Consider the following 14,789-nt stretch of genomic DNA (forward strand, 5'->3'; position numbering starts at 1 on the left):
CTGATTTGTGAAACCTTTATTCTATTTGTGAAAATGCAATAAGACACAATTCACCTTTTTTTCAGCATGTAGACCACATTAGACCAGGTCCAGATGTATCAATGATCCAGATTGTGAAACCTTTATTCTATTTGTGAAAACCTCGTCTAATGAGGTTTATATGCTGGAAAAACAATATAATGTGCCTTTATTGCATTTTCACAAATAGAATATAGGTTTCACAAATCAGAAACTGTGTTTTTATGAATCTTCAAGGTCTGTAGATTAATCCAGTCCAGATTTGAGAGGTCTAGGTACAGTGGTTTTTGATCTGGACCTGGTCTAATGAGGTCTACATGCTGGAAAAACAGTATAATTGTGAGGGTTGTGTTCTGCACTGTCTGTTTTTTCTCCGCCTCTTCTGTCTCCCTTACAGAGCCGGGCAGGTGGGGCTGACGAGGCACACCTGCTGTCACTCAGCTCATCACCACTTCCATAAAGCCTCTGGTCTTCGCTCTACTCTGCCAGATAATTCCGTCTCGTCGGTAGAGCCGACCCTCCTAAGTATAGTTATTCTGTGTGCTGCTCGTTGCTGCCATCGTGTAATTTAACGTGTGTTTTTCTCTCGTGTTTTTTCAGTTTCGTTTTCCTTGCTGCCTCGTCGCCTGTGTTCCTGAGTTGGTTGCCTATGTGCCTTTGTGTTTTTCGTTCCTCTGGATTTTCCCCGCTGCCTCGCCAGCCACCACTCGTTTTATTCGTGGACACCTTTTGTTAGCCACCACTCGTTTTATTCGTGGACACCTTTTGTTGAAATAAACTTTGTTCCGCTCATACGTCTACGCCTGCCAGTCTGTGCTTCCGGGTCCTACCCTCGCTTAGCCGTAACAATAATGTGCCTTTATTGCATTTTCACAAATAGAATAAAGGTTTCACATCAGAGAATGTGTTTTTATGAATCTTCAAGGTCTGTAGATTAATCCAGTCCAGATTTGAGAGGTCTAGGCACAGTGAATAAGCTTTAAGCTTTAATGTCCCTCAAGGGGCAATTCAGTGCACAACAGTGGCCAGCACAACAAACACACCAGACAAACACACAAAGCAATAGAAAATAAATAGAAGTACATCATAAAAATAAAACATAACAGTATGACAATTTCCAGAATACATCGTAAAAACTTGTAACCTGCAAGTTACACCAAATCATCAACTACAGCTGATTCAGATATTTAACAGCTGATGGAACAAACGATCTTAGGTATCTATTCGACCTGGCCTTCCTAGAAAAAGCCAGCCTCCTTCCTGAAGGTAATAGTCTGAACTCAGTGTTCAGAGGATGTTCCGGATCTGCTAGTATGGCCTTTGCCTTCCGAGCACACCTGATGAACCTGACCTAGATCATCAAGGTCAATGCCGATGATCTTTCGGCATGGTGCTACTTAGTCTATTTTTATTAGCAAGGTTGAGATTGCCAAACCAGCAGATCATAGAAAAAGTGAGAACAGACTCAACAAATGATAAATAAAACATTCTCATGAGGGATCTCTCTACCTGGAAAGTCCTCAGCTTTCTCAAATAAAACAATCTTTGGTTAACCTTCTTGCAAATTTTGTCCGTGTTGGCATCAAATGTCAGCTTTCATCTTGGATAGTCCCAAGAAATTTGTACTGGCTGACTGTCTTAACTAGGGACCCTTTTGTGGTCATTACCGGCATGGTATGAGGGTTTCTACGGAAATCAAACCGCATATTTTTTAGTCAATGTCGATGCTTTATTTTTGGATAGGGACAGTGCACATTAATGAACATCGATAATTACATATCTCTGTAAATATGCCGGATTATAGCAAAGATGCTAATTTGCATCCGTAGTCCCTACTAAATAAATAGATAAAATACAAATAGAAGAGACAAGACAGCGCAATACATTACATACTCAGAAGGACACCAGACCCAGACAGGATATAACAATGAGATAAAAAGTGTAATTTGATTCAAGTCGGGTCAGTGGTCGCACTTTTGATTTGATTTAAGCCACTGTTTCAGTTGTCCTTTAAAAGAGGAATATGTGGGGCGTTCCCTTATTGTAGAGGGAAGACCATTCCAGATTTCCCCCCCTACAACAGACAACAGTCTTGCTGACATTTAGATGCAGAAATGACTCCTCACACCAATCTGCAAAATTATTCAAAATAGGACCGTGACCCACCTCATGGTCCTGCAGGAGACTAAGGATCACTGAATCATCAGCATATTTTATGATGAATGATCATCCATAAGTACTGCAACAACAGTTTGTGTACAGGATGAATAATAACGCTAGGGGGCTTGCGGACCCCTCTTACGTCCAACGCAAGGGCCTGACGTGCACCTACCAAAAATCCTAGACGCGCGTCGAGGCGACGCAACACCAACGCAGCGGCATTGGCTGTGATAGGTCCGCTAACTACATCCGCTGGAGACCGCTATCCGGTTTCCACTCATAAAAACCGCCATTTAAACTTTTAATAGGCTACTTTTATTGTTTGCACCTCGTTTTATTGTTTGCACCTTGTCGCTTTTACACAAAGAAATAAAACACCAAGTTCTGAAAAATTGTGGATGTTTAAAGCCGGGAAAGTAAACAAATAGGCTATAAAGAGGCTGACGACGATATACGTCAAGGGTCTCGGTCGGTCGGTCAGTCTTTACAAAAAACTTAGCGCCCTTTACCGGTGTGGCATTGAATTGCTTTTCGACACGTAAACTCAACGCAGAACCATTACAGTCTCCCAGCAACTGCGTGGCTATTGCGTGATCACTACGCGGAAGCATAACCGAGCCCTTACTGTGGCTGCGGGTTTCACGGCAGAGTCACCGCCATGGTCCCTTCCCAGCTTCGCTCTCTTAATCATTTCTATTGTCCAAGAAGTTTGACAATTAATGAACCAATGCTTTGGTAATGAATATAATGCCACTAATTACTTGTGATAACGTGGAGCATGCTGCAGACTATGAACTCAAAACTCTGTTCTGAACGGACATTTGGCCGCGTCGCCCCCCCTCACTGCTCCGTGTGTCTCTGCCGTCTCTGCTGCGTGTTTGTGGGGGAACAGCGGGCTGGATGACGAGCTGGAAGAGCGGACAGCGAAGCGGAGAGACCACGGAGAGAATGAGACGGACTTTGGGTTCAGGTTTACTGGAGTCGTACAGTGAAATGATTAATTAAAAACGAACGTTAGAATGGGTTTTTTCGTGTCCTCCGTTATGTTTTACACGACAAACGGAACGTCGGATTAAACAACACGAACGTCAGTTTGAAGGTAAAACAGTTGAGTCATAATTTCACGTCAAGCGTCTGGAAACAGGTGAACTTGTTGTTACTCTGAGGTTGAGACAACCAGCCCGTCCTCCCTACCATCGCTGTGTGTCTTCACAGCAGCAGAGAGGCTGACAGGAGAGGAGCAGTGACGTCACAGGGCTGCTTAATGCAAGTTTCAGTTGGAAACTTTCCATGGGAATTATCAGGAATTCATGGGAATAAACCTGCAATTTACAAAACTGAAGGTTGGTCCTGAACAGGGATTTTTAATAATGTTGGGGAAAATATACTTAAGCATAATTTTGACTAAAACGAACAGATTTCATGCAAGTACACTTGAGAGTATGAATACTGTTATCTTATTCTACCGAGAAATGCCACGTGCACCATCTGATTTCACACAAGCTAATGTTCAAGGAAAGTCTTTGTGTGTAAATATTGTGAAAAGACATACGTGAAGAATGCCACAAAACTGCAGCAGCATATTGTAAAGTGCAAATATAATATATGAATATTTCCCAAATTCCCCAGAGTAACTTCCCATGGAAAGTCTTCAGAAAATTTACTGGAAATGTTCTGCTGCTTTGTAACCCAATCTTTGAACAGATACACTGCAATAATTGTCAGTCAAGTTAACTTCTACATGTTAGTCGAAAGTCATTTGGAATATAATCTTAACTTGAAATGGGAAGTCATATAAACATATTCAAGTTGTTTTAACTTGAGATGGTGAGTGACAATAATGCAGACGTGTGTTTGTGTGACTCGGTAAGGGAAGTTTTCTGGCATTTATAATGTAAAACAATTATTTGTTTTAACTGATAGTATGAAGTTGAAATAACTAGTGGTTAAAAGTAGGGCTGCAGCTATCAGATCTTTTTGTAATCGAATAATCTACCGATTATTCCATTGGTTTATCGAGTAATCGGATAAAAAAATGAACATTGTATACAGTTCCCATATACACTGTTCATTTCTTAACACATTCAGTCAATGACTATAAAAAGCAATAAAGATAAGAAAAAAGGAGAGAAAAAATGTTTTTTCTTTATTTAAATCTCAACGCAAACAAAGACATCAAAATCACCTAAATTGTTTAAAAATGAACAAATTGCAAATTGCCAGCTTGAAATGTCTGACAGTGAGGTCAAAGTCTTTTTACATGCCATTAATAACAACCTCAACTAATGTATCACACTTTGCACAGTGAAGCCCTTCTAGATCACCCAGGTACAAGATTTAAACACTAAAATAGATTATAATCTTAAAAACTGCTTCCAGGACACCATGGACACCAAAATGGAGCCACAGAAGGGCGATTCCAGGAAATGTGAAGATGCTTCAACAGGACCTCCAGCAAGCAGAGTGATTAGAGAAGTGAGTATTTTGTGCTTAGTTCAGAATAATGGAGTCCCGTTCTCTCCAGGAGGGAGAGAACAGGACGGAGGTAAACTTGGACGGCGTGCCTGTGTGTCGATGCTTACTTTCTGATTGTACACACTCTGCCGTCTCGAGCACTAGCGCGTGCACGTGTGTGTCGTTATCAGCTGTATCAGCAGCTCCACCCCCTTCCCCCTCAAACCGCCTCTCCTTCCACTCAGCTGTTATTGCAACATATCAATACGTTCAGGCTTTAACAGGCTGACGTTTCCTTATCAGTAAACTGTTACCATGGTAACTGACTCTGTGAAGCTAACCTGCTCGCTGGCAGGTTTTCTTCAACAAACTGAGTTTCTCCCAATCTGTCTCCTCCATTTTGCTGATCCTGAACCAGCTGTGGAAACTTGCAGAGTCCTTTCCTCGTCAACCATCGATATGGAAGCACAAGTGATTCTAGCAGCCTCGCGTCTGGAGAGGATGTTGATTACTTAGTAGAACTCTTCAGTTTTACCTCACCATCCATCACACATCTGAACAATATTCTCCGGCCTTCCATTTCTTTATTTCATATCGTAATCTCAGACCAGATTCTTTGCAGAGCTCTTAGGTTTTTTTGCAAACGGGAGTTTTCTGAAATGTTTAAGGACATTTCTGTGTGTTGAAGCAGCGTTCTGTTGGAAGTAGAAATAGCCACTGATATTAACTCTGTTTAATATGTGAAATATTAGGCTGCACAATTATCTTATGCTTCATTTTCAGCTGCAGCCACATTCTTTTTGTGTCTGTGGGATTAAACCTAAATCAAAACTCTTCTTTTTATTTCCACAACTTTCAGCCATGACCAACAGGAACTGAACCTCAGTCGGGTTTGTATTAGTCAGCGTTGCTTACCGTTACGCCGCTGCGCTGTGGGCCTTAAAAGAAAATGTTATTCACTTTGAAATCAAATGACTATTTAATTCGGTCTACATTTGCTTCCCAGACCAACTATTGCTCCGTTGCTGCAGCTGTGTTGCTCCGCTTTCTAAGGATGAGCTTGTTTTCTCCATAAACACAAAAGTAGTATCTCTAACTCTCCTGGTTGCCATGGTGACTCGTAGTATCGGAGCTCCATTGATGATGGCTTTGTATAGTCGGCAGGCACACGCATAACTCAGTATACATACTCAGAGTAGGTCCAGAGTCCGGGGTCAGGTTCAGAGTCCGGGGTCAGATTCAGAGTCCGGGGTCAGATCCAGAGTCCCGGGTTAGGTCCAGAGTCCCGGGTTAGGTCCAGAGTCCGGGGTTAGGTTTAGAGTTCTCGTCAGGTCGGCCGGGCTAAGATCCAGGATCTATCAGTCTTATCTGTATCTCAGTCACTTTGTTGGGAAACTAATGTGTTCATTCCGGTTATCCCACTGCTCATTCCAAGTTTCCATCCAGTGAAGTAGCCTACTGTCATTATTTAAACAGTGTGACCATATTTTTACATTCATTCATATCAGAGGTCTTCAACGTTTTCCAGGCCAAGGGCCCCTTGGCTGATAGTGACACGGTGGAGGGCCCCCTATTACATATCTTATTAATCATGTTCCTTATTAAGCCGGGCCAATAATAATGTGTAGTGCAGCCTATAGTGCCATGTATACAGGTACTTTGTAATGATGTATGCATGCAATGCTTAGCCATTAAAATAATAATTGTTAACAGAAATATATATTTACAGAACATATTGTAAATCTATATTGGCATTTCTACATCACAATTTCACATTTACACAACAATTAACATTTTTATTTGCTTATTAGATGTTGTATTAATGTTAATGTGTATTTTTGAACATATTTTTAATTTTGTAAGAAAAAAAGGTTTGGGATCAAATAATGTTGGGGACCCCCTGCTGGAAATCCGTGGACCCCCTATGGGTCCAGGACCCCATGTTGAAGATCTCTGGCCTATATTCATGAATGTTATTGAATTGTGTTCATGAAGCTGTTCATGTTGTTCAGCAAAGGTTCACCGTGCATCAGTTTATGACCGGCTGGTCCCATAACCAGACTGTGAGCCCCCCTCACTCCCTCTCTTTGATTCTGGTTGTAATGTATTGATAAAGCGCTGGATCACTATTGTAAAGTTCACCCTGTATGTTCCTCCTCAGCCACCGTACCTGTTAAAGTCTAGAGTATTTGAGCGCCAGATTAAAGCGGTGCAGGAGGCCGTGACAAAGGTGGAACCCCTCTGGAGGCCGAATGCAGCTAAAACAACACAAACAGATTTACAGGTTCAGAATAAAATGAGCCTCCAGAGCAATAAAATATGAGGTGTTCTGAATAAAGAAAGCAGCAGAGCTGAAAACATCCTGCTGCTTTATGAAGCACGAATGAAAGTCAAAGTCAGACTGAAACATGATGTCAGTGAAGTGACTGAGACACAGTCAGTTACAGCAGCAGTTACACACAGACTGCAGTCAACAAGGAGATGACACACTGAAACACTCAAATATCATCCTGCACCGTTTCTCATCATCATTTTCCTGCTACGAGTTTGAGGGACGATGTTTGAATTCAGAAGTTAGAAGGAATCCAACAGGAATGGACAGCTCGGAGCTTCCTGCAGAGATCCACATCCACTGAATCTCTTTGGCTTTTGGACTGTTGGTCGGACAAAACAAGACATTTAAAGACTTCACCTCGGATTCTGACAGACTGGGCTGCACATTTTATACCGTTTACTGGTGTTTTATAGACTCAATGATTGATTACTAAAACATTCAATAGATCCATCAACAGTTAATATAAGCTGTCATCCAGTCTCCTCTGAAAGACTTGATGTTGAAACATTGATCAAAGTGATAAGACGACACTGACAGCATTTATCTCATAGGAACATCTCCTGGTTTCCTGGTTGTCATAGTAACAGTCATATAATATGTCATCAGTAGGCAGATTCTTGTCCGATTAAAAGTTTTTTAGTTTCCCAGAAATGCAGTTCTGAGAAATGTTTCTAAGTAAAGAGTAAAGCTCCACCTCTTCCTGTGCACAGATCTACATTGAGGACAGCGCAGGTCTTTATCAGAGCAGAGACAGACAGGCGGGCAGACAGACGGTCTACCTGCACATCATGGACCCCCTGTTGGTGCTGGTGCTGTTCCTCTGGATCTCAGGTAGGACTGCTTTAAAGATGATGTGATATTATTTGTGTTGGATCTTTAAATGAGAACAAACTGCTCACATACATCAACACCGCCAGGCTCCACTCCACGGGGTTTTCATCCAATCAGAGGTTTTCATTCCATTTCGGTCATTTATTATTTCTTTTTTAGTATGTATTACATACATCAATCATGTTTTCCTTGCTTTTGATCACAGGGAAGTAGGGCTGTCGACAAATATTCTAAATTCCAATATATATTCGAATAGTTGTTAAAAACAGAATTTCGAATGTGAAAATTATTTTGAATCATACGTTTAAAAAAAAAAAAAAACAGTGGCAACTTCAATTAATGTTAATAATATTTGTTTCAACCACTGAATGAAGCCTGACATATTTAGGACAAGAATCACAACCTTAAATGGCTCTAAACTCTTGATCAGCATTTGTTTCTTGTTGTCGTTCATTTAAACCGATATGTGGAGGGAGGGAGAGAGAGAGAGGGAGGGAGGGAGGGAGGGAGGGAGAGAGAGCGTGAGAGGGCGAGAGAGGGAGGGGGTGAGAGAGTGAGGGAGGGAGAGAGAGAGAGAGCGTGAGAGGGCGAGAGAGGGAGAGGGTGAGAGAGTGAGGCAGGGAGGGAGGGAGGGAGAGAGAGAGAGCGTGAGAGGGAGAGAGAGGGAGGGGGTGAGAGAGTGAGGGAGGGAGAGAGAGAGAGAGGAAGAGAGAGAAAGAGAACGTGAGAGAGAGAGGAAGAGAGAGAGAGAGAGAGAGGGCTGCTTGTCCATCAGTTCATTTTCTTATTTTTGTAGGTAATATGTTGTTGAATATGTTTAAACTTAAATAAATGACCAATACAAGTAGTTATGTCTCGTTGTATTAATTTGTCCTGTTATTGACGTGCCTAATGCACAACCAGAAATATGAATATGTTTGAATATATGTGTTTTTTTAAAGGGAATATTTGAACGTCATTTTAGAGTAATTTTGACAGCCCTACAGGGAAGTAAACTGCTCACATACATCAACACCGCCAGGCTCCACTCCACGGGATTTTCATCCAATCAGAGGTTTTCATTCCATTTCGGTCATTTATTATTTCTTTTTTAGTATGTATTACATACATCAATCATGTTTTCCTTGCTTTTGATCACAGGGAAGTAGGGCTGTCGACAAATATTCTAAATTCCAATATATATTCGAATAGTTGTTAAAAACAGAATTTCGAATGTGAAAATTATTTTGAATCATACGTTAAAAAAAAAAAAAAAACAGTGGCAACTTCAATTAATGTTAATAATATTTGTTTCAACCACTGAATGAAGCCTGACATATTTAGGACAAGAATCACAACCTTAAATTGCTCTAAACTCTTGATCAGCATTTGTTTCTTGTTGTCGTTCATTTAAACCGATATGTGGAGGGAGGGAGAGAGAGAGAGGGAGGGGGGGAGGGAGGGAGGGAGAGAGATCAATCATGTTTTCCTTGCTTTTGATGACAGGGAAGTAAAAAGCAGTTCATCCAGAACAGGGAGGGCAGCTTTGATGAAAGGGAGGGACACACAAATGTTCACCTCACGACCAGAGGACCAGATATATCACTATACACTTCCACCATTATAACCTTGTCACTTCATTGGCCTACTATAGCTCACTCATTTAATAAATTCAACAACATATATACTAGCAATCAAAGTTTATTATACCAATTTTAAAAAAATACAGATGATTTGGCTCTCAAGAACACATGACCCAGACAAGGCTCCCTAGTGGGCCAACATGTTTAACATTTCTAATTTTCGTGAGAAAAATCAACATTTTACCATTTACATATCTATTTTTCAGAAAAATCCATATTTCAACAACTACTTTTCTATTTTCATGAGAAAAATGTTGTGAACTTCACACAGAAACAAACATTACTGAGTCATATATTATTTCAGTGCAAACATATCTCTTTGTATTTTATTCTCTGCCCTTACATTCCATAACATTTTTAAATTATATTTCTCAAACATGTTATCCTCTGTAAAGTTCTGTGCTGCTCTTAAACTGCAGTTTTTAGATTTCAGCTTTGTACTTCAGGAGCATCTTTGTGCATCTCTTCACATGAGAGATGTACTTCCGTGTATTCGGACGGTCGGATTGATGGCCCTCTAGCTCCCTAGCGGCTGACAGAATGAATTACAGCTGGGGTACAAATGACATGCTATTTTCCAACGACTGTGAAACCAATAATATATTCATTTTTATAAATGGACACAGATTGTGTACACATTTACATGGATAATTATATATAACTATAAAAATAAAAGATTGGAGAGGAGGGGATAAGAATCAGGTTTTTCCCAACATTAGAACAAGTAAAATAGAGCAGGGTTGTGTGGGAAAATAATACATGAAAAGAGAAAACACCTTTGTAGGGAGATTGTCTATCAGCTTTTAAAATGACCGTTCAATTAGCTGAGGACACTTTCATATTTAATCCGTTACTTCCCTTAGATCCGTCTGTCTTTTCATGAAGGAGACCCATTTTGACCATATTTTCGTGAATTTATCTATTTGTATATGAAGTGAAAAGGTGATTTTCTTCCCATTCAGTATCTATCATTAATCATATCTGTCCATTCTTCTACTGTGGGAGGGTTGGGCTGCAGCCAGTGTCTACTTATGTTTTTCTAAGCTGCAGTTATCATTGTTGTAAATAAGTCTTTGTGAAATGAATGTTTTGAAGTGGTTACATGTATTATTTCTACAATCACTGTATGTATATTCAATTAGCATCTCTCTGTGCAGCGGTTGGTGTTGTTAGTCCGCCATATATTCAGACTTGTGACAAACGATGCAGCATGTGATCAGTGTTACTGTGTGTAAGTCCATCTGATTGATCATCCTCACTGTTTCCTGTTCACTCTGTGTCAGAGCTGTATTTAAATGCTGCTGCTTCACATTAAAACACCTCAACTACATAAACTTTTATTGTGGAGGGGTCACAGGAAACACAATAGTTGTGTCTAAATTCAGCGGCTGCATCCTTCAGAGAACACAGCTGACGTAGAACGTGAAGGCCGAGACGGTCTGATCTACAGAGGACTTCCTGTTTGAGTCACCAGCTGTTCCCGCCCTCACACTTTGCCACTCCCGTTGCTTAGCAACCAGCTGCTGTTGACCCTAAAGCACAAAGAAGACGTAACTAACTTATCTGATTAAAATGGAGCCAGAGATCATAATTTGTATCCTTTTTATTTGATATTATGATGGTTCAGGCTGAGAGAGGAACATTGTCAGGTAAATTAAATAACATTAACATTGGTTAAGCTGTGCACTTTAAATTTCATCCCATCGGTCACTATAGTGACCATGAAAACATTTTCAGTTAACAGGTCCTAAAAACATTACTGAATATTGTATCGATCCATTTCCAGAAAGTATTGAAGTAATAAAACCTCTCAATGACATATGTGCAGTGTTGCATGTTTAGTGTAAATGTCACATGACCAGAGCTAATTACTTCCTGGTTGCACCTGTAGAGGAGGATGGCTGCATGAAAGCTCCGACAAAACAAGCTTAGTAAAGTATGTTAATATGAAGATAAGACTAATATTTCTGGTACACATAATCTTTAAGATGTTTAGTATTGATATATGTATTTACAATCACTCAACTCTGTTCACTGAAGTCACAGAATGAAGAAACATGTTGTGACCAGTGGGATAACACAATGTACAGTATCTAGATGTACATGTTCTTGTTTGGAGTTCTTTATTAGGAATAAGCCCTTGGGATGTACCATCTCGTTTTCCAGGGGGTCCCGAACAACATGAATACAATGAAAACACAATTTAGACAAAACATTGAACACAACACACAAACAGAAACATGTAATTAATTAAAAAAGAAAATAGATGATTAATAAGTGACATTAGTGATCAGACATGATTGTGTTAAGGACATGAACAAGTAATCCTATCATGAGAAGACAGGGCATTCTTCAACTTGTACACATACAGAGTTGTTGTTCTACCTAACTTTCTCTTCTGTCTTCTAGTTGAACTTACACACACTAACATGCTGCATATGTTGGACCGAGGGGCCCGCCCACACAAGGCATGCAATATTACAGCTAGCCCTCAACATGAGAAAGATGCTGTCCTCAGTGATGGTGATAGTGATGGGTCAGATATGGACTATGAGGGGGAGACACACACACACACACACACACACACACACAAACACACATACATATATACATGTATATATCAAAGTTTAGTTTGATGCTTTCCTCTTGATGCTTTCCTCTTCTTGAATGCAGAATACCTCCCCTATATTGTAAATGAATCATGTGACTGGTCTACAGATTAAATATTACAAAGTTACAATGAATGCACTAAAGTAATATTGAACTAAAGTACAAGATAAAATGTTAGAACAAAGTTAGAACATGAAGGTTTCAATACATTTTCCAAAAGTCACAATGTTACAATAAAGGAGATGTTTTGAGTTTGCTTTCTGTATTCATATCGGTGATGTTTGAGGACTTTTGATATGTAAAATAGTCACACTAGCATGTGATGAAGTATTTTAGTGCGATGATGGAGATGCTGCCAGAAACAGAGTTTTACATTTTAGAAGTATTTTATAAGACTGTGAAGGAGAAATATGCTAACATAGACATTATCCCACCGGTCACCTTTGTGACCATAAAACACACTTTTCACCTAATTTTCTCTCTCCTGTCTCCCTCCATCATCTGCTGTCTGTCTCTCTCTCCTGTCTCCCTCCATCATCTGCTGTCTCTCTCTCTCTCCTGTCTCCCTCCATCATCTGCTGTCTGTCTCTCTCCTGTTTCCCTCCATCATCTGCTGTCTGTCTCTCTCCTGTCTCCCTCCATCATCTGCTGTCTGTCTCTCTCCTGTCTCCCTCCATCATCTGCTTGTCCTCAGAAGGATGGATGCAGGAGTGGACACAAACAGGATTTTCAAAGAGCAGTGGTCACATCGACCAGATATTCGCTCTCTTCAACATCATTTGAAAACATGTTTGTTGATTTTATTTCATTGAATGAAAACAATATATATGTTTGTGTTTCTCCAGGACTCCAGGTTGAAGGAAATCACAACTCAACAGGTAAATAGAGAAATTAACAAGAGAGAAAGAAAGCAGAATCTTCACTTCTTTCACTGAAGACTCTCTTCTTTCTGTTCAGAGCCTGTCAGGTTGGTGGGAGGAGCCAGTCGCTGTGCTGGAACACTGGAGGTGAGACAGGGAGACTGGAGACCAGTGCGTGACAGTTGCTGGACCCTGAAGGAAGCAGCTGTTGTCTGTAGAGAGCTGGACTGTGGCTCTGCTGTTTCTGTAGGACAGAGAGAGGAGTCCTCAAGAAGACCTGTGTGGAGGATCTGGTCTGACTGTGTTCATTCTGGATCCACTCTGAGGGAGTGTGCAACATCATTCTCCTCTTCCTCCATCCTGAATCTCACCTGCTCAGGTAAGCCCCTCAGTGACATCATCTATGACATCATCTATGACAGCAGTGTTCCCAGTATGTTCCTTCCTCTGTCCCAGTGACAGTCAGTGGTTTCCACTGGACTGAACTGTAAAGTTCTCCAGGACAATGACGTCCTAGAAAGTAGAGAAGTGGGCTGGTTTCTGGAAGCTTCAGACCCTCCATATTAGGGGTGGGAATCTCTTGGCACCTCACGATTCGATTATAAACCGATTATAGATGCATCTTGATACAACAATTTTTTGTGTACATTTCCATGCACGATTTCAGAAAAACAAATTAAATCTGACTTTGCTACTCAGAGTTTGCTCGTCACTTCCTTCTTTTGTGATAATTATTAAAGAAAATCAACAGGTTAATTACCTTCTCTCATATTTTATGAAAGAAAAGGCTTTTCTTTGTCACAAGCAGATTTGACTTCCTATGAACACAAAGTCCTCCTGTTACAGGCGATGAGCTTATCCCTGAGAGAAAACAGTGAACTGTAGCTGATATACAAATAAAAAGCTTTCAATGCAATAATCAATGCAGCTGCATTTCAACACATCACAGCGTAGCGGTCTGTGGTCTCCCGTGGGATAGTATCTTACGTCTCATACAGAGACCGAACAACAACAAGGTCTCTGCCGTATTTATGCCGAGACGACGTTATGTTCAGTGTTTACGTAGCGGCTACGGTGTTAGCCTAGCTTAGCTACCGAATGCAAAACCAGGTATTTGTAAAGTTATTTTGTATCGTCTTAACGGACAGACTTAATAAACCATGACTTCAGACTTTTTACTAATCGTCATTACTTCGGCATACTCTTTATCTCTTTAAATGGTAAATAAATCACAACGTGGTTCTTTGATAGCGACCGCTGCTGTGAATGCAGCTCTATGAGACTCACCGATCCCCCTCTGGGTAAAGGTAGAAACTCAGACAGGACGCCGTTTAGTTTCCTGGTGTGTCTGGGACTTCACAACATGTACAAAGCAGTAATAGTGTTTATTTCAGCCATGAATGATGAAACATTATCAGTGTAAATGCAGCGGGTGCCGTTGGGATTTCTCTCTCAGCCGTGTCTCTGTTATGTGTAACGCCACAGACTGTCCGGGCGCTGCATTTCAGAGTTCCACCTTTTGTGTTCTGTAAACAATACGGAATAAAAATAATAAATTTTTGACAATTGTGAATCGATTCCGAATCGTCCGCATCACGATGCATCCAAGTATCGATTTTTCCCCCCAGACAGTACCCCCCCCTCAAGGGACGGATCCCAGACGTCCCCAAGGTTCATGATACGTAGGGCGGGTGGAGGGGGCCAGGAGGAGGGATTCAAGATACGTAGGGTGGGTGGAGGGGGTCTGGGGGCAGGGCTCAGGAGGCCGGGCATGAGGGCGACCCAGTGGACGGGGTCGCTCAGGAGGCCGGGCATGAAGGCGCCCCAGCGGGCGGGGCCGCTCAGGAGGCCGGGCATGAGGGCGACCTAGCGGGCGGGACCGCTCAGGAGGCCGGGCAT

At 41.2% G+C, this 14,789-nt stretch overlaps 1 long non-coding RNA gene across 1 annotated transcript in view; it reads left to right on the forward strand.

Annotated features, from left to right (window-relative positions):
• LOC311009676 overlaps positions 1 to 13,139 on the forward strand; it is a 47,220-nt gene extending 34,081 nt beyond the window's left edge. The window contains exon 2 of the long non-coding RNA XR_014596670.1: positions 12,988 to 13,139. This is a non-coding gene — a long non-coding RNA (uncharacterized lncRNA). The remainder of the gene's footprint in view (positions 1 to 12,987) is intronic.
• The last annotated feature ends 1,650 nt before the right edge of the window (positions 13,140 to 14,789 follow it).

The sequence above is a fragment of the Eutrigla gurnardus genome, assembly GCF_963514095.1.
Source record: "Eutrigla gurnardus genome assembly, chromosome: 24".
In the NCBI taxonomy this organism is placed as follows: domain Eukaryota; kingdom Metazoa; phylum Chordata; class Actinopteri; order Perciformes; family Triglidae; genus Eutrigla; species Eutrigla gurnardus.